At 48.9% G+C, this 20,472-nt stretch overlaps 1 protein-coding gene across 4 annotated transcripts in view; it reads right to left on the bottom strand.

Annotated features, from left to right (window-relative positions):
• The window catches only part of FBXO43 (F-box protein 43), a 450,652-nt gene extending 435,454 nt beyond the window's left edge, over window positions 1-15,198 (bottom strand). The window contains exon 1 of one of the 4 annotated variants that reach the window (XM_085604080.1): window positions 15,058-15,198. The gene's annotated coding sequence lies outside the window, so the exon portion shown is untranslated. Of the gene's footprint in view, window positions 1-13,694; window positions 13,720-13,744; window positions 13,875-15,047 lie in introns of those variants that run through there. The other 3 variants (XM_085604081.1, XM_085604086.1, XM_085604085.1) reach the window with 3 other exon arrangements.
• Between the last annotated feature and the right edge of the window lie 5,274 nt (window positions 15,199-20,472).

Raw genomic sequence — 20,472 nt, 5'->3', positions numbered from 1 at the left:
CTCCACCAACAGGCTAAAGTTTAGGGAGACAGTTTTAGCAATGGAGGAGGTCAACCATATATCCAGGTAAGGAATGTCGGATTGCACCCACTGAAAGTCAAAGTAACGCTGCAGGTCGCGGACCTCATCTTCAGGGATAGAGAGATTAAGAATCTGTGATTTCGAGAAATTTACTTTAAACCCTGCCACCTTTCCAAATTAATGAAGCTCCCTCGCCAAATACTGCAGGGTGGTGTGAGGTTGGGTAAGCGAAAGAATAACATCGTCTGCATACAGATTAATTTTGTGCATGTCGGCGCCAAACTGGATTCCCACTATATCCGGGTTCGAGCGTATGCGTTGGGCAAAAGGCTTCATATAGAGCGCAAAAAGTAGCGGGGACAAGGGGCACCCCTGCCACATCCCCCTGGAGATGGGAAAAAGGGAAGACTTACACCCATTCACTTGCATCGCTGTCTTAGGGGCTGCATAAAGACATTGCACTCAGCGTACAAAATTCTCACCAAGCTCAAAGGCCTGCAAAAGGGCAAACAGATAGCCCCAGTCCACTCGATCAAAGACCTTCTCTGCGTCGATGGAAAGAAGAGAGGCCTGAGCCCGAGATCAATGAACCAGGTCTAGAAGATGAAGAATTTGCTTGGTGTTATCCCCGCCCTGTCACGTAGGAATAAAGCCTGCTTGGTCCGGGTCTCTGATACCATCCATCAGGGGGCTAAGACGCGCCGCAAGGATGCTCGCAAATAGCTTTGAGTCTATATTTAGAAGGGAAATTGGCCACAGTCCCTCGAGTCCTTCCCAGGCTTAAGGATGACCGTAATCGCTGCCTCCGACATGGAGGGGGTCACTTCCACAGTATCCAGGAAGGAGTTGAAAAGACGTGTTAAAAGCGGAGCCAGCTCTACACAAAAAGTTTTTAAAAATAGTGCTGAAAAGCCATCCGGCCCTGGTGATTTGGCAACCTTTAGACGGGCTATCGCGGATATGACTTCCTCAATGCGAATAGCGGAATCCAACGCGTCGGCTGTGGATGCAAACAACGGCGTAATGCGACAGGACGCGAGATAGTCCACCAACCCCTCCGAGCCCGGCGCCTCCCTACTATATAGGCTCTGATAAAAATGTCGGAAAGAATCCACAATAAGGGAGTCAGTGGTATGCTTAACCTCTTGAGAATCCCTAATGGACTGAATCACTGTGCGCGCGCTCGCAACCTACGGGCTAACAGCTTCCCCCCTTTATCCCTACACAGGTAAAATTTATGGCGAAGGCGCAGGAGGGCATGCTCGGCCCTATCTAGGTCTAAGTGCTTCAGCATGCGCCGCTTCGTATCAAGCTCCCTCCAAACCCTAGGAACCCCTGTTCTTTTGTGCACAGACTCTAGAGCTCCCACATCCTTCTCCAGCTCCGCTCGTTTAGCCTTACGTAAATGCGTGAACGTGGCAGTCAGCGGGATGAATTCCCCCCGCACCACCAACTTTAGGGCCTTCCATACAACTGCTAAAGACGTACTCCCTTGGTCTTTATCTGCCAGGTAAGCGGTGATAGTGTCCCGTATGCGAGTAACTACTGAGTCCGAGTGGAGTAAAGAATCGCGCAGGCGCTAACCAGGAGGTGTGGGACGCGTACCGTGAGAGGTGAGCTGCACGGTCCAAGAGCAAACGGGGGGTGATAGTCGCTTCAGATAAGTAGGGCAGGAGAGAGGTTGAGGCTAAGAAGTGGTCGAGGCGGGCATAAGTTTTATGCGCTGCAGAGTAGTAGGTGTAATCTCGCTCAGTGGGGTGCCGTACTTGCCAGACATCATGCAAACCACCATCACTCAGTCGTTGCCCCCCCCCCAGTGAGAGCATGCCCGTACGATGGGTCCACTGCTCAGACCTGTCCATACACGGATCCATCACCACATTCAAATCTCCACCCACCAGGATCAAGGCGTCCGGAGAAGCCAGACCCTCAGAGAGGGCCATCCGCAGGAAGGATTCCTGGTGCTCGTTCGGGGCATACAATGACCCTATAGTTAGGTGTGTATTCCCCCCATTGCATTCAGACAGCAAGGAACCTACCCTTAAGATCAACGACCTGGGAGAGAACTTTGCAGTGAGCGCGCGCACTAAAGAGGATTGCTACCCCATGCTTTTTAGCCGGGCCTGAAGACCACAACTGTAAAGGGAAGCGCTTGTCTCTCATATGCTTAGTGTCCTTCGGAAGGGGATGAGTCTCCTGCAGCAGACACACATCACCCTCCGCATTTTCCAGGAGGGACAGGATAGCAGAGCGCTTAACAGGACTATTCAATCCCCTAACATTCAGGCTCACCACTTTTAGGGTCCTACCCATAGAAGTCAGGGAAGAAAGAGCCGTAACCTAGTCGCATAGCGCCAGAGATATCAGGTGGGCAAGAAGGCTGTGACCACGGGCCATACATCTCCCAAACCCGGGGGAGAACTGCTGCGGAGCCCCAAAGCATCCCCATACCCCAAACAAACCACCCTTCCCCAACCCATAAGACACAACGAACACAAAAAAATAAAAATAAACGCGGGACGCAGGAGCCCCGTAGGGGGACAACAGTCTGTCACAAAGATCAAACGATGAAGGGAACATGGCACCATGTTGAATTGCGCCGCTCATCGGAGACAATATACATCCAACACCCAAGGGGCAAATGGTGGTAATAACACTCAGAGAACCTCTCTCCTCCGGCGCCGAGAAAGAGCCCACCCGATGCCAGCCATGCGCAGCTCAGGGAACGCCGGTGTTGTCCGTCACCTGTGCCACCGATGTGACAGCCGCTTCTCTCTCCATGACACTAGCGGACACGTTGGGCTTCGAAGATTGAGGGGACTTCCGACCCACTGCCAGCCGCCGGAGTGTCTGCGCGGGGGGGGGTGCCAGCAATCCCAGACTGAGGAGAGGACCACTCCAACCCCAGGACATCGTAAGCAGCTTCCAAAGAACGGATCTGCAGGAGCTTGCCCTGGTATTTGAAGAGGAGTCGAAACGGGTGACCCCACGAATAGGGGATGCCTTGCTCACGGAGGTGAGTAGTAATGCGCTTAAACTCCCTGCGCTTGACCAGAGTGGAAGCTACTAAGTCCTGAAAGAGTTTTGGCTGGTTACCCCAAAACTCCACAGGGTTAAGATCGCGGGCCTTCCGAAGGATTTTCTCCTTAAGTTGGAAATCGTGGACGCACACCAGAATGTCTGGCGGGGGAGCTTTAGCACCTCTCGGCAAGCCAACACGGTGAACGCGATCCAGCTGTATTTCCCGTTCCGCGCCATCCCCCAAGATCTGTCGAAAGAGCTGGTTAACATATTCACGGAGTTCATCCCCCTCCACGGCACAGCCCGGATTCTTATATTATTCCGTCGAGAACGGTTTTCCAAGTCCTCGACGTGGGCTTGCAAATCAAGGTTTTGCTCTGTGAGGCGAATGACATCCTGTTGGAGTTGGTGCAAATCGTCCTCCCGCCCCAAATTATGCTCCTCTAGGGTAGCGACTTGTTCCCCAATGGCGTCCACGTTGCGTCGCACCTCCCGCAGATCGGAGGAGAGCTGGCGCGAGTTTCCAGAATGTCTTCTTTAATGGCGGAGAATAAGTCAAGCATAAAAGCATTGATTGCCGGCTGATCACTATCCTCAGGCTGCGGAGAGTGTGGGCCGGATTGGGATGTGGACGGACCCGCTGATTTCTGCAGGATATCTTTCAGGGGCTTACCACGCCTATGCCTGGCGGAACGCATGGTGGTCAAAGCAGAAGCCCACGCAGAAAAACTGGATGCACAGCAAAGAGCAAGGCCAGAGTCCACCCACAATGACATCCAGGCCCAGTAGAAAGGGTAACCAACATGCTTGCCCAGTTGGTCCACAAATCAATCCTCAGGGAGACAAGGCAAGGACCCAGGAACCTCAAGTATAGGGACTCAAAGTGAGGATGAGGCCGGCACATCCGCCACAGATCCGGGGCTCTCCCAACCACAACCCCACAATGGGCACGAGAACCAACCAAGGCAGGCCCCCACCAAGGCGCCAAGAGCCTCCACTGCGCTTATTGCGCCAGGACTCTACGCCCAGTCAAAACGCCAAGGGAGCCACCAGCCCATAAGTGCTTTCAGCGCAGAAGGGAGGGGAGGGATGGAGGCAGCGCGATTTTACCTCCAAAGTACGCCCCGCATCGGGACCCCCTCCGTCCACCGGGGCTCCCACCACAACACCGACCGCCGATGTACAGTCCGAACACCACCTTCGTGGGAACAGCTGCCTCTCCGCAGCCGCCGACCAGACCACACTGCCCAGACGCTGAGAATGGGACTCCGCAGAACGCAGGCCCCAGGAAACTCCGCCGATGGTCCCCTAGTCCTCACTTACGGCAGGCAATCGCCGCACGCCGACTCACGGGCCGAGTGCAGGCCCCGGAAAGCCAACAGCGTAGGCCTCCCAGACCCGAAACCATCACTAGGCCCAGGGAATGTCCATGCAGGGGTGGGCCCACAACCACAACCCGCGCCCCTATGTGGCCAAACAGAGGGGGGGCACGGACCGCTCTATGCAGCAACACCAAGTCAGGGCCCTCAAAAAGGCCCCGCACACACTCCACTAGTCGCGCAGCAATCCGTCTGCCGGCTCGCGGACCGAAACTCACCACGTTGCAGTCACTGCCCCCAATCTCAGCATCGCTGCAGCGCTGGGCCGCACTCACCCCCCGTTCTTCGCGGAGGCTCTGCTGTCCGCTGGGGAAGCAAGCGTCGCAGGCCCGCACCGAGGGATGTCAAGGGCGGGTGAAGCAGGATCGGACCCTCCAGGGATGCAAATGGCGGCCGCGGAGCGGGCCCCACCACAGCCGCCGCGACAACTCCGGACAGGATAGGAGGCGGATCCCAAGTCCACGCAGGCACCACCTCCCCACCGCCAATGGGCGCCCCAGCAGCCGCCGATGCTCCTCCGGGCAAAGATCGCCGCGGTGATCCAGATCCAACAAGGCCGCCGGGCCGCAGCGAGCAGGGTCCTGATTGCCTCGCGGTACCCGAAAACCGCCTCCACACACCAAAAGAAGCACAGCCGCATGAGCAGGGCGGGCAGCACACACAGCGGGGCACAGCGGCCAGCTCCGATAGGCACCAGGAGGGATGATATTCAAGGCCAAAGTCGGGCGGCGCCGGAGAGACAAGGAAACGCGTCTCACTCCGCCGCCATCTTAATCACAACCCCAAACGATTTTTTTTTAAAGTCAGATGGTTAGAGAAATTAACTAATATTTTTTCCTTCAAACAAGATTGATAAATTGTTACAGGGGTAATAGATACAAAACAATTGTGAGATTGAACAGATTCCTTGAAAAAAAACTTCCTTAGAAGGTTATTTGGCAGCATTGTATGTAGTATTATCTCTACACTTGTCTGACCTGTTTTGTATTGTTTTAAGGACATACTGTATACCAGTTTAGAGTTTGTATTGCAATCTTTTGCCAAACTCTTTCTGAACATTTGTAGCCTCATTTTGAATCTGCTAGCTCCTTCAAGTACCAATGGGCATCTCCAAGTGTGTTTTCTTTCACATAGTTAAACCTGTTCTGTGTGCTTTTGAGAAATGTCCCCGTTAGAAAAGGGAAAGATCAAAAGTGTCCAAGTTTCAGGACCAAGGCCTTAGATACCAGTCCACGGTTTCTAGTTGCTTTAACCGCCCACAACCAGATCAGGTCTAAACAAACCGGTTTAGTGACACCTGGGTTTTCTCTGTATCATCTTCTTTTGTCAGGACGTCCTTTTGCGATTCAAATGACCAGAGAAGAAACCTGCATTAGAGAAGTCCATTTGCAGCTATGCACAGCTCTAGGGAGGACGTTTTAAGGGTGAACCAGGCTTCCTGGCCTGGGCAGTGATCCCTTTGTCCTGGCGGGTCAGCAAGAGACCCCAATCCAAGAGGTTCATTTTAGAACTGGAGACAGCACTCTCACAGCTTGGTAGTAACATTTCCAGCAACAGCATAAGATTATCTTCTTCAATACCTGTGAGAAAGTGCCATATTTCTTGCATGGTATACCTCCACTTTTTGCTGAATTGCTGATGTACTTTGACTGAGTGTGCCCTGGGCTCCTGCCAATCAGGTGCCCAGGGCCTGTGTTCCTTCTCTAAAACTCCATTGAAGCCTAAACCCAATTGGCATCTCTGGCCACATGTCAGCCCCTGGTAAATGGTACCATGGGTACCCAGGGCACTGTGGCCAGAGAAGGCCCCTAAGGGCTTCAGCACTTATTGTGCCACCCTTAGAGGCCCTGTACCCAGACACAAACACACTGCCTTTGCAGGCTGAGTGTCTTGGTGCAGAACAAAACAGAGTCGACATGGCACACATACCTGAAATCTGAATATGAGTACATCTTGCACACACACATGCCCCAAGGGCATGTGTGTGTTTAAAATGGAACTTTGAAAAATGCACTTTAGTGCATTTTTCAAAGTTTTTCCAAATTACCATGAAGTTCAACTTCATGGTAATTTGCTCCCCCTATTAGCGAAATTGCTAGTTTTTTTACTTTAATGCATTGCATTTAAGGAATCTCAATTTGCAATTCCTTAAATGTAATGGCAATTTAAGTAATCGCAATTTAGAGATTACTTAAATTGCGATTTTTGCATTTGGGATGATGCATCCAAAATGCAAAAATACCGGTCGCAAAGGGGCAGATTCTGATAATCTGCCAGTTTGCAACCGGTTCTTGCTTTGATGCATGTGGGCCTAAGAGTATATGGTGCTGGGAGGTCGTCATCACGAACTCCACAGCACCATGATGGCTACACTAAAGACTGAGAAGTTTGGTATCAAACTTCTCAGCACATTAAACCCACACTGATGACATGACAGTGTAGGATTTAATGTAAGAGTGGCAGGCTAGGGGGGTGTACCTACCCAGGGAGGGGACACATTGGTCCCCGACCTCTACCTACCTATAACGCCCCTAAATTTAGTATTTAGGGGCACCCTGAACCTTCCTTCCTCAGATCCCGAATCTGAAACTAGAAGAAGAACAAGAAAGAAAGAAGACCTGCCGTGCAGCTGCTAACAAGAGGACGACACCAACCGACTTGTCGCCAGCCCTACCGGCCTGTCAACCCTCGAACCTGCTCCTACTAAATCCCGGCATCTCCAGTGGTCAGCAGCCTCGAAAACCCCGGAGGACCTGACTGCCTTGCTCATCTAAAGACTGGGACTCCCATGAGCAGTGGTTCTGCTCAAATAGCAACAACCCCTGGTGCCAGCCAGGAACCGCAAATCCAGCACACTCAGCACCCTCCAAGCCGGGCCTGTGCCTGAGTGAACAAAGACCACGAGGACGTCCCCCCGGCGACTGTGACCAAAAATCCAGCACCAAAGGACCCTCCTCGACACTCATGACGACGCCTGCAGCCTCATAACCAGGGACCCCTCCAACCGCAACCAGCAGAGGGTAAGATTTCCTGACGCCAAAAGGCACCCCTGCACCCTGCGGCCCCCTGTACCCAACTCTTGTGTGCCTACCTAACCTACAGCTGCCCAATTTACCTCTCAAAGTGGTGGTCGCATCGGAAGAATCTCCGTCCCCGAGCTTGCAGCCTTTGTTCATCTTGCAGCTTCTCCATTGAAATACATTGAGGGCCTGACGGCTCAAAAGCACCCAGCCGCCCGAGTGCCCCTGGGAGTGCTGCATCTATCCTATCCTACTTCCCCACTTGCCCTGTATATGTGACCAGGAGCCCAGCTCCCACAGCCATGTGGCCTGCCTGCTAGCAGCCACCAACCAAAGACCCCCTGCCCGCCATAGGCTAACATGGGCCTAACTCTCTCTGCACCCGGCTGCCCCTGTGCCGCTGAGGGTGTAACAACTGTACCTACCTGACCCTGGGAGACCCCCGAGTCTATACCCAGAACCTTAACTCTGCCAGTCGAGTACTTACCTGAAAGCCGATAACCTACATTTTCTCCATAGGGTAACATTGACTGGTTTCACTTCGAAATTCTTCTAAAGTGTTGAGTTTTGAAACTTTAAAATATTCACTAAAAATCAGCCGATCAACGAAAACGAAATTACTCACCTGTTACCAGGAGAGATCCCAGTGCTGGATCTTGGTGCCCAGCACTTACCCTGAAAAGTAACTATAACTGAGATTTTCCGATAACCAAACTTTCGTCCATAGGATAACATTGCCTGGTTTTTGCCAGAAATTCTTTTAAGTGTCGATTTTTTAAACATACACATATTCCTAAAAAAAAAAAAAAAAAAAATCGCCTGTGTAACAAAAACTATTTCTTTCAACGGTTTACAGGAGATGCACCAGGGCTGAATCCAGGATCCAGCCCCAAGTAAGAAAAACCTATGCAAAGTAATTGATATTGCCTTTACTTAAAAATTCCCCATTAAGCTCAATGTTATAATTGTGTTGCCTATTGCAACAACTGTAACTATTGCATTTATAAGTCTATTGCTTATTGAAAGTACTCAATTCGAGCATTTCATTCTGAGAAAGTATTTTAATACCTATTGTTGGTTCTAAAATAAAACAAGCATATATTTTTTGTATATAAACCATTGGCCTAGAGTTCAGTTCTTGAGTGTGTGAGACCATTTGCTGACTGAGGGTGTACAACAAATGCTTTACACGGTCCTCTGATACCGCCTTACTGCTCGACCAAGCTACCACTTTAGAGAGTAAGGTTATATCTAACTTTAGCCTCTGCCAAACCTCTGGAGACTGTGGACTCTGTACACCCTGTACTTCACTTGGGTACAGTATATACAGAGCCACTTTCTTACAATACTAGGCAGCTGCCGTGGAAGGATTTTTAAAAGGGTAACCCAGTCTTTGAATAGAGAAAATCCCAATGCAAAAAGACTTGCATTTTCACGGTCTGACATTTTTACCTAGCAAACTCTAGGATCACTGTTCAAGTAAAGCACACTTCTGAAACAGGTACAGAGTCCTGTGCACTAAAACATTTCCAGATGTCAACCACCTGATTTACTTTTGTCCGTCCCTCCCTCTTTCTCCAAACTTATCTCACAACCAGCCCAGTCATGCATCTCAAGGATTACTGTGTCCATCCCTCCAGGCCCCAGTTGCTATCATACAGTGTTGTTAAAAGCCCCTCCTTAGCTGGCAATACTCTTCACCTTTCTTTCACTGAGAGATGTAGCCAGGGTAGGGGAAGCAGGTTTCTCTCATTCCCTACAGTCTACTGTTACAGAAGCTTTTTTGGGAATGGAATGCCCCTTGTATGGTGTACTGCAGTGTATGGGCATGTGCCCCTGTCCCGAGTGCCCGAATGCATACAGATCTGGCTTCTCTGGGCCCTCGTGTCATGCTAAAGCAGCATGTGCACAGTGGTCTAGACCTGTCCCGGACGATGCAAGGTGCAGGAGCTATCCTGTGGCCTGGATGGCCACAACAACTATACCCCTAGAGTAGTCATAAGACTACTATCCCTACCTTGGGTTTAGCACATTAGGTGGTGGCAGCATACAGTGTTTTGTGACCTCATAGTTGACAAGTCCCTTTCATCCATGTCAGTTCGAGTGTGGCTACTGCCTCTCTCAAGCAAAGCTCTGCTCTTATGGGACAATCTAAAACTAGCACCCTATATGTAGGCTGTGGGTGTAGGGTGCATGTAGCACATGTGTAGAGGTCTGTGAGTACTAAAACTAGTGGGGTTAATTTTGAACAGCCATGGTTTACCACAATACAAGATGTAGAATGAGGATAGATTCCCAATACAATGGAAGAATACTGCCTGTATTACTGTGGCTGAAGGGCGGTAATTAAAACACTGAAGTGAGGAGGATGAAGACAGGGCTAACTTTAGACATTCCATGAATATTTTGTTAGCAAGGGGCTGTAGATACATTCTCACCGAGCTCTACCATTTGGTTGATGTTGGGATGATAAGAAACTCAAGTGGGAGAACCAACACACCACCAAAACATGGAATCCCAACCACAGCCAGGGGCGGGCAGGTCTGCATCCAGTAATCTATTTGAGCAATCGGACTCACAGTGACACAAAAGCGGGTAATAAACAAAGGAATAGATTTGTTTCTCACACCAAAACTGGATGTGTTCAACCAACATATATAATTTTTTGAGTTCTTCCATAATATATGTTCAAATACCTTTTTGCTGAGAAGGAGTCGATTGAGATGGATGTGGACAAGAATAAGGGTCTGGGCAGCGCTTGCGCGGTCTCTTTGAGACGTGTTGTATTCAGAATATGGGCTTGGAGGACCACCCATCTTTTCAATTGGTTCCCCTTTCGGTCCTTTGGAAATGCCGGCTTTTGTTTGGTGGATACGCGGAGTAGTCCCTCCTTTTGGACTTTTGTATCCTTCCATGAGGACTGCCCCCGTTACATGTGTTCTAACTTGTGATGCTATGTAGAGAGCTTTAAGAGCACGCTTTTTTCTTTGTTGGCCTGCTTCTGCTGTTAAGTGTTCTGTTTACTTAGTTTCTGCAGCTGTATTGGCCCAGTTTTCACTTAATCTCCCTGTACCACACCCCCACCTCTTCAATAAAACACTGCTTGCCTGCCCCCAACACCCTGCCAAGATCGCTGCTTAATTTTCCTGTGCCCTCTCTCCCCACCCCCTCATCCCTCCCACCACACCACTTGCCCACCCCCACAAGATCACTGTGATCGTTGCCTTTTTTGTTCATATACATTTTTACATTTATATAGCGTGGGCAGGGGGAGAATAAGTGATTTGCCCAAATTTACAAAATGTTGAGCCAAGGCTCTAACATGAATCCCCAGCTCCCAAGTCAGCAGCTGCCAGGGAGGTTACAGTGCCTAAGGGGTCACTGATTGGCTGACCCTCGTATGCTGATGTCAGAGCACATGGACAGCTGCTATTGGCTGCCAGTAGACTCCGAGGATAGGATAAAATTTGTAAAGCGCACTAATACCAAAAGGTGTCAAGGCGCTATAGCGAAACTATAAGGACCAGCAGGAAAAAGGTGGCCAAAAGAAGGAAACTAAGATGTGAAAAGCCACGTTTTAAGATGTTTTTTGAAGGCCAAGAAAGAGTCTGCATCTGACATATAGTTAGGTAGAGAGTTCCATAGTTTGGCTGCCGCTAGCGAAAAGGAGCGACTACCCGATCTAGTCCTACGAAATCTGGGGATCATACGTTTTTACAAGAGGAACATCTCAGTTGTCTCCCTGGAATGTACCATTGAAAAAGCAACTTCAAATGGGAGGGGCCCTGATGATGTAGGGCCTTAAAGACCATGCATAGAGCCTTAAACACAATGGGTTTTCGAACAGGGAGCCAACACAGGAAACAAATCCCCTCCCTAGCTGAGTGCCGCTTGGGAATGTTCAGAATCAGATGAGCCGCCGCATTCTGTACCACCTGCAATTTGTTAAGGAAAGCACGATTAATGTTCATGTACAAAGCGTTGCAGAAATCCAGCCGAGGTGTAAGCAGAGCAATGATTACTGACTGGTGCAGCTCAGATGGAACATAAGGAATGATCTTTTTCAGTATCCTCAAGATATAAAAGCATGTGCTGACAGTGCGACTGAACTGGACATTAAAGCTCAAAGGGTCAAAGATGACCCCCAAGTTTTTAGCTAACCTAACGGGGTGGGAAGGGGGTCCACAGGCCTCTGGCCACCAAGTGCTTGACCACATGGAGTTTGGCGAACCAAACACAAGCACTTCGGTCTTGTCTGCATTAATCTGGTGTTGTCCTTCATCTAGCGCATAATACTGGACATACACTGATTGACTCTCCCTCCTACCCCCTGCAAGTTATTAGAAATGGAGATGATAATTTGCGTGTCATCAGCATATGACAGCACTTGAAAATCAAATAAATGCACAAGGTCTGCCAAATGGGATGCCAGCAACCAGCTGTCTGTAGTACTCCAGGGTGGTGCAAGCTGGGAAGGGAGCCGCTGGTGCTGCAGTAGGTCAAACCATGCCCACTGCAGCGGGAAGAGAGCCAAGCGGAGGGGGTGGCGCTGCTGCCCTGATGAAGATGGGCATCGGAGCTAGCAAGGTAGGTTCAATGTGACCTCCTGGTAATGCTCTGCACCACATGGTGCCCTTGTAGGGGCATCTGGTATCACCACTGAGCCCGAGCAGAAGCTGTGGGGGGGACCTATATGTAGCGGAAGGGGTTATTTTGTAAACAGTGCTGGCCCTGTGTCCAGCAGCTAGTCGGTGCCCGGGCGCATGGGCTGCAAGTGCCTAGCACGAGGCAGCCAGAGATGAACCACATTCCCCCCCACCACCACCAGGACTGAACCCATATCATGACCTCAATGCTGCTATTTCACAACCGCTCCACATCCCCCATTTAGAATTTGTTCTGTGGTGAAATTCTTGAATGTGGGATGAGAAAACTACTGTCCCGGCTTACTGCACTTTGACTCTGTTTATCCATAGTTTCCTTCTACCTAAAAACATGGAAGCGTTTTTAATTAAACCAACCATGTGTATCACGTGGGAAAATACACTATTTATGTTTTTACCTCTTCTCTTCACCAAACACGTAGCGCGATAAGTGCTCCCTTCACACCTCGCCTTAGCCTTCTTCCACATACCCCTTTTAATGATGATCACGTGTTCAAACTGTGTGATCCTAGCCTAATTGCCCATCATCCCTTTGTCCCCGTTCTCTGAAAAACATGTGACTCCAGGAGTACTTAGAAGCAATCCGCATACCCGTGTTAAGCAGCCCTATATGGAACTGGACTGTTACACGGCAGCTGCTGCTGGCATCACAAGCTACTGTTATTACTGTTGAAATAGTCAACTTATCACTCAAGATTACATTAGTGGCCTTCATATGCAAAATTGCCAGCAGCGAACCACCTCAGTGCTACAAACAGGGTGCCATCAGTAATATAACATAAGCTTTATCAATTTTTATTGCCTCTACATTGCGAATACATGTCATAACTGTTTAAAACATTTCCATTTCAACGCCAACAGCTCTAACTTAATAAAATGCGAGATCAATTGCAGTGCAGATGCGTGTTATAATCTGTAGTTAAACCTTGAACATCAATTTACAAAAATGTTTGTTAACATTCCTTGACCAGCTCTGATGAAGCCACAGGGGTGAACCCTTCTCCCAGAATGTGCACTCCAACACAGCCTCTTAAACGCTGCTGGTGGGCAAAGAAGAGAAGGTGTTAAAACTACAGAAAGCATACACGTTGCACGTGCAGTTATAAGGTTTGCAATTCCATGGTGGGCTACTGATCAGAAAGTCACAGGAACAAAAATACACAAGACTTATGGTAGCAAAACTCCAATATCGTTCAAATCTGAGATTTCATTAAAGCAAATCACGAAGTACTTATCCAGCCTTACTTGTATCTATAGTGACCAGATGGCTCCAGATCACCGCGACACCACTTTTCCATTCCTGAACTTTGTTTTTACATGTCATGACTAGGTGTGTTGGTCTGACTGGGACAACACAATGAGCCAAGACTACAACTCATGGAATGCACAGATATGTAAAAGCTAAGTTCAGGAATTGAAAAAGGGGGTCTCAGTGACATGGAGCCATCTGGTCACCCCACTTGTATATCACATAAGCCGTACACAGAGCTATTTCTGTGTAAAAAATAGGCTGGCCCGTCGTACAACTATATGCCACATGGGAACAGTATAAGGAGCCCAACAGTTTTCAGTTTGTCCACACAACATACCGTTTGCAAGTCTCAAAATGCAGCAGAAGAATATTGGCTGAGCTACTCACGCGACTGGTCACAGCTCGAGAGCAGTGCCTCGTTTAAAGTGGCTGGGGCTCCCATGAGGATGCTCTTTTCTAGCAAGCCCCAGTGCAATGGTCTTCTCTCATACAACAGGCTCTTTAGGCTGCGGATCTGTGAATGGAGTGTTCAAATCACACAGACAAATGACCCACAGTCCATGCAGGTATACATTTCATTTGAAACCCTGTTGGGTTGTTAGCAGTGCGATAGTTAGCCACAATGCCCTCCTTTTCGAGTCTAGTGCAGCTCCAGAGTGGTCCCAAGGTAGGTGGGAGACCTCCAGTCTTCCACGTTGTTTTTTTAGCTAACAGAACTCTGCACTGTAGGCCTTGTGGGGCCGTGCTCACAAAGGGGTGCTCACAAAGGGGTGGGGCCGTGCTCACAAAGGGGTGGGGCCGTGCTCACAAAGGGGTATCCGTAATCGATAGACCCAATAGAAGGCAAGGTGTACTGGCTTAACAAAATAGAACTTGCTGAAGATGTTAACTTCTGACATGGTTACATTGGCAGCAATGGTGTACACACAGATCAGGTTTTCCATGTGAGACCCGTAAGGGTGAGTAGCTGCGCTATATAAAAACGAGCTTATATATGTGCTGCCAGCTCATCCAGTCCAAATTTTTGAATTACATTCGGGACTTGTAGTCTCTGTTTATGCCATTATTAAGTCAGGACTACAATGCCCAGAAACCAAAGAGGATTGGATCTGAAACTCGTGCATGGTACTTGAGCGTCCTGTACACACGTCTCGCATCGAACACTTACCAGAAAAAAGGCACTGATTTTAGATATCGTGTGGAAAAATCATCGCAGTACGATCAGAATCCCAAGGTGAGCCTAAACTACTAGGCGTAGCTTTCCTTTTGCCTTCATTTAAGGATAATATAAAGCTCCTAGCAGGGACTTCCTAAAATGTCTATGTGGTGCAACGCCTCACAATGGAAAGTTACCCTGGAACGGCACTACAATTCCCAGAAACCCTCATTACAACCGTTACAGGTCAAAACTGCAGGGTATTTAGTTTTTACTTAGTCTTTAACTTGATTAAAAAACACCTTTCGCTTTATGGAGTATAGCTTTATTTCACTTAAACTCCTCCAAAATACATAACAACGTACAAAATAAATCTCATTTTACGTTTAATGCTGGCGAGTTCCAATAGACAGGAATTATCATGCAGTAGCTACAAATGTCTGGTATTTCAAGACCCGCTCTTCGAGAGAACAACTGTGTGCACAGTAGCATGCACTTATATACTCTCGTGACTTGTGGCGAATTTATACATACATTTCTTTACCTTTGATTCTTCTGTGTGCTCTCGCCAGGTACCGTGCAGAGTTCTGAAAGGAGAGGTCCGACAGTCGTTAGTAGCCAACAGCCCCGGCGTCTTCTAAATGACTGCTGGTCATGTGACCAACGTGGCCGCCTGACTGACAACATCCCGTTACCCCGCATTGGAAACTAAAGGTCTTTTACTCTAGGAGAAAGATAAGAAAATAGATTAAAGTACAGCACCCCCTCGACCCGAGCCAACAAGTACATGCCACCCAGGCCAACTTGACCCGGGATGTATCAAGATTTGAAAAGCAAAGCAGGTTGGTGACATGACGCCCCAGTTGCGAGGAGTTAAACTAGACTCTTACCTGGCGATAGGAATGAGGACCCGGAAGTATTTTCCATCGATCCTGATAATTGCCCTCCGATAAATGTGACCATAACACAAGTGAGCGTGCTCCGGGCTCATTGGGCAGAGGTGTCATCTAACCCAACTGGAAATGTTAACCAACCTCAACATTTCAGTGAGGGCAGAGACACTTGTTTAGAAGGCTGCTTCATTGATTCCAATGGAGTTGAACCATTTCGCTGCAGATGATGCCATTGGAGTCAATGCAAAGTCGTGCTGTTTAGAAAGATACATATGAATCAACAGACTACGACAGTCGTAAAATGCGGGTCATTAACAGCATTCTGCAATATTTGCAGTTCTCATTTATCAGCATATAAAGTGATCAGGAAACACCAGGTGAAAAGAGGAACCCATGGTTGAAATACATAATTCACGTGTCTTGTCGTAACCAGAGAAAGAGTTTAAGTCGCCTTTATGCCAGGTGTGAATACCTTATCTAAAAGCCAAGTTTTATTTCTCTAAATTGGAAGGTTTGTTGTACCCCTGTCTTCATAACTGAAAAAAGCACAACTACAGTACCAGAAAATTAAGAATACAAACATGACTGGTTTAGTTCCCCAAGCTTGACAAAAGAACATGAGAATTTTGTTTGTTAGGAAAGTAGAGTTAGCACCAGAAATTTGCTATGGACGTGTTTGAATTCAATCTACTGAGATTTATAGGACAGTCCCCAAGAGTACTTAATTGTGCTAAGATACATAATACAGTCATTCCAGATTCTTCCACGTCAAAACTACAATGCCAGGGAAAATTCCCTGGCATGACAAGTTATTCATCATAAAATGTTTTTTTTTTTTGCATTCTGGTTCATGTAAACATTCAGTTCAAAACTCTCCCTCATCCACGCATGTTAGCTCATCCATTTTAGGTTTTTGCTTTGCAACCTGGGACTTGAAGTCCTGATTTTATAATGGGAGCAACATGACTACAAATCGCAGAATGCAAACGAAAGCCCTGGGTTATATAAGCTACTCAAGCAAAGAACTAGGGAACTTGATCATGCAAGTAATCTTAGATTTAGAATAGAGGAAGACAAAATATAAATACGATATATAAAACTAATAACAGGCCACATGTTGAAAAAACATACCTGATTCAGAGATATTTAAGATTCCTTTCCTTTAAAAGCCCAAAGTGCACACCTGTCCCCTGTTTGTGCATGTTTTTTCTGCAGTTCGTTGGAAGTCCTTCCCTTTCCTTTACTAATTTTATCGAGCAATATATTGCACACATGGGAGACACCTTCCAAATTGAGTTGAGAGATATGATAAAAACAAAACTTCGCACGTCACCCATTCCACGTGTGATACCTTAAGCCGGTCCTTTCTTTTTACCCAATAGCACTTTGAACGCTAGTAGGTGTAATTCGTATGTTTAAAAAGAAAAGAGAAACTGTAAGACCCTGAATACAAAGTGGCATTGGTTAAATTAAAGGACAGGATGACGGTGTGACACATGACATTAAAACCACTTGACAGCTATGGCGTACTGTCATGATTCACTTCTTGCACTCTTGTGCCCACGCCTTTGGAGCATGCTTGAGAGACTTTGCAATATTGGACGAATTCTGTACTGGCTTCCAGTCTCTTGGATAATATTCAGAACTTGCTTTTGTTAGATCCACGTTAGCCTATGTGCCAGCCAGAATGCTTTTCATGTAAAGACTACATTTTCCAGAGCCATCATCTCATGATATAGCCCATTATTGCTTTCTGGCTTCTCTGCAAACATTCAGGACGTGTTGCTGTGCTCTGACCCTCTATTTCAAAATATTTTGTGTGATCTGGCAAGTTCCTGTTTCTTGAACTATCCCTCTATAGTTGTTTAGAAGTACTGGCTTGAAGTTCATTCTGTTACTTAAACCTGCACTGTTTTTGTAGTATGTTCTTGTTTCCAGAATTCAGTAGTGTTTCTGTTTACTGAGCTAGCACTATTTCAGCGCAACTTCGTTTTTTAAACTTCTTCTATTTTCAGTACTCTTCGATTTCATAGTCATTGCCATTGTTGTATGGTTTCTACAATTTCAGTAAGACTGTGTGTTTGGGCAACATCAGCATCAAAACTATGTGGTACTCAGTACGCACATATGATCAGAGTATATTGACCTAATTTATGGATAGCTCACAATGCGCCATCTGGACCTCCAAACCTTACAAGGTACCAGATGACAACCCTGATTTCCTCAAGGAAATCATGGAAACAGATCCTACCCTTTCGTTAGTAACGCAGACATGCCCAAAGGGAGACACAAGAAGTACTCAAATTATCATTTCAAATATTTATTGAAGCAATTGTACTCTTAAGTAAAATAAGTGTGCTGCAATGATTAATAGAATGGAGCACAACAATGTTACCAGCATTACAAGAATGCTGAACAGAATAAATAATTCAACCATTGTGCATTAGATTATAGGAACACATATAATTGCACTCCTAACTAGCGCTGTCTATCCTATAAAGCATAGGGTGTGGAGGTCTGCCAGAATACCTTAAAGTGGTCTAACTCCCCATTACCTGCGGGTGTGTGTCATCTGGTAGCCATCTCGGTGTAGAACAGAGCCACTGTCCTTCACAGGATAGTATCAGGATTCAGCTGGGCTAGAATTTCGGCATGGGGTGACCTTGACAACCCATTGAAATCTTCCTCTGCCTAAACAAAGGCTTCGGAGGCATGGCTTAGCGAGCCAAGATAACGGTCGTACCTTGAGTGTGCTCCCGGACCCCTCTGCCATCCGCCCGCAATCCGCCCGTTCCAGGAACCATCCTGCCCTGAGTCTTGTTGCCGCTGCCTTGCTGCACCCCTGGCAGCGATCCTGGCCGTGGGGAGCCCGAGGATCCGGTGTTTGATCGCTCTCGACTGGCCTGCCGGGTGCCCTCCTCTAAAACGGCAGCCTCCTTGTTCTGAGCCGGGACCCCTGTGTTCCTCGGACCGGGCTGTTGCGGCCCGCTCCTGGCCTTCCATGCTGGCAGAGACGACCCCTGAGGCTGCAGCGACTGATGGCGAAATGCCCGCCATGTTCTCCTTCCCCCGCCGGGTTGGGACTCTACACAAGCGGCCGCTGGCGCTGGTTCCTGCCTGTTGGTGCTGGGTGGGCGCACCTGATCAGTGGCTGTCGGAGACGTCTGTGATGATGCCCGGCTCCCCTGCGGCATTGCCGCGGTGCCGGCTGCCATTTTCGGGCGGCGGGAGACCATGATCGGCAGCAGCTGAGGCCCGGCTGATGCCCTCTGGGCCGTGTGATTGGAGGTCCAGTGTTCGGCGGACCCGGAGACTTGGTGAGTGGCGGCAGCGGGGGGGGGCTTGGACTGAGTTGAAAGAGGCCCCCATACGCACGGACTGTCCGCTCTGAGAGTGACTTGGACCTTGGGCGCTGCAAACTGGGATTTGGCCTGCTGTTTCTCCCCACCCGCTGTGATCTGCTGCGGCCCAGCCGGCCTAACGGACCCCTGGAGCTGCCCCTGTGCCATTCCCTTGGGACCTTGACAATACTCCAGACGGGACAAAGCCCGGCCGTGCCCATTAGACGGCGTGCGGTCCCTTGGAAGGGCTCCCTGCCACCCCCTGCTCCAACTCACCTCGGTGTCTCCGGTGCTGTCTTTGGGCCCTCGGCTGCGGCAAACCTCTTGCTGCCCTTGGAATTGAGCCGTGGCTGTGTTGCCTCCCGGGTGCTGTGGCGTAGGGGGAGTGGGTGTCCGGCAGCATCTATTGAGTAGCGTGAGGTCCTAGGTGGGGCCTCCCCGATGCCTCCCCTGCTCCCCCTGCATTGCTCCTTTGCCTTCATTACGTCGCCTCTGGTTGGGAGTGCAGCCTGGGGGTGGAATCGACCACATGTAGAGAGCGGCGTGGGGTCCTTGAAGGAGCCTTCTATGCCATCCCCCTGCCCCCGAACTGTTCTTGAGGCGCCTGGAATGGTCTGTGAATCCTGGTGTGGAGGCTCTGCTGCGGATCCTGGGGTCGGGCCTCTGTGCTGTTGCTTCTGACATGGGGTCTCACCAGGCGAGGTAGAATCGGTCACGTGTACCGTGCGGCGTGAGGTCTTGCAAGGACCTCCTTCACTGCCCCCTGCGGCTGTCTTGATCTGAGGCTTTCCGAGGCTGGGCGTGGGCCCCCAGCTGCAGAGGCCTTTGTAAGAGGCAACGTCTGGATCTCCTGCCCTGTTGAGTGGTGGCCATGGGTCGCGACAAGCCAGCCAAAATCCCGGCCACCCAGACTAAAATGGATTGTTTCACCACCACGGACTGCGGGGCGACTTGGGGAGGTGCGGATAAGGATACCCCACCTGCTGTGGACCTATCTACCATCCTTCAAGCTATCCATGCCTCACAGTCCTCCATAGAGGGCAAGATTGCTGAGGTCCGGGTGGATGTGACTCTCAACCGGCAGACCTTCGGAACGCCACGGCCCGGATTAAAGAAACCGAATCCCAAATCTCCACCGTGGAAGACGACGTTCAGTAACTTAAGGGACAAGTCGCTCGTCTCCAATCTCACACCCAGGAGCTACACCGGTAGGCAGAGGTCGCGGAAAACAGGTTCCGCCGCAACAACCTCCGCCTGGTGGGATTTCCAGAGGGAGCGGAACAGGGCCGTATACTTAACTTTAAATGGATGGCAAACGGAGAAACGGTAGAAGAACAACCATCATATAAATATCTGGGTATCTTAATAGAGCAAGGACTGAAACATAAATAGCAAAAAGCAGTAATAAAAGCAAAAGCTCAGTCATTAATCTTTGCATACCGGTTACTGAAATCCAAATTGGACTGTCCCAATCACAATCATCTATTGAAGGTCATGGCCGCGCAAAGATTGCCCACCTTGTCCTACGGGCTGGTTACCTGGCAAGGCAAGGAGGCTGACTTATTAAACGCAATGCAGACTAAGATCTATAAAGCCGTTTTTAATCTGCCAAAATCTGCCTCCCCATCGCAGATACGGCTAGAAATTGGCCTGCAAAATCAAAACTTCCAGAGCATGAGCGGCTTTGTGAAGCTTTGTAATAAATTTCGTTCCGCAAATCAGGAG

This window comes from Triturus cristatus, chromosome 5_1, assembly GCF_964204655.1.
Source record: "Triturus cristatus chromosome 5_1, aTriCri1.1, whole genome shotgun sequence".
NCBI classification, from domain to species: domain Eukaryota; kingdom Metazoa; phylum Chordata; class Amphibia; order Caudata; family Salamandridae; genus Triturus; species Triturus cristatus.
Note: the sequence above shows the minus strand (reverse complement) of the source record. Positions and strands in the feature narration are given on the sequence as shown.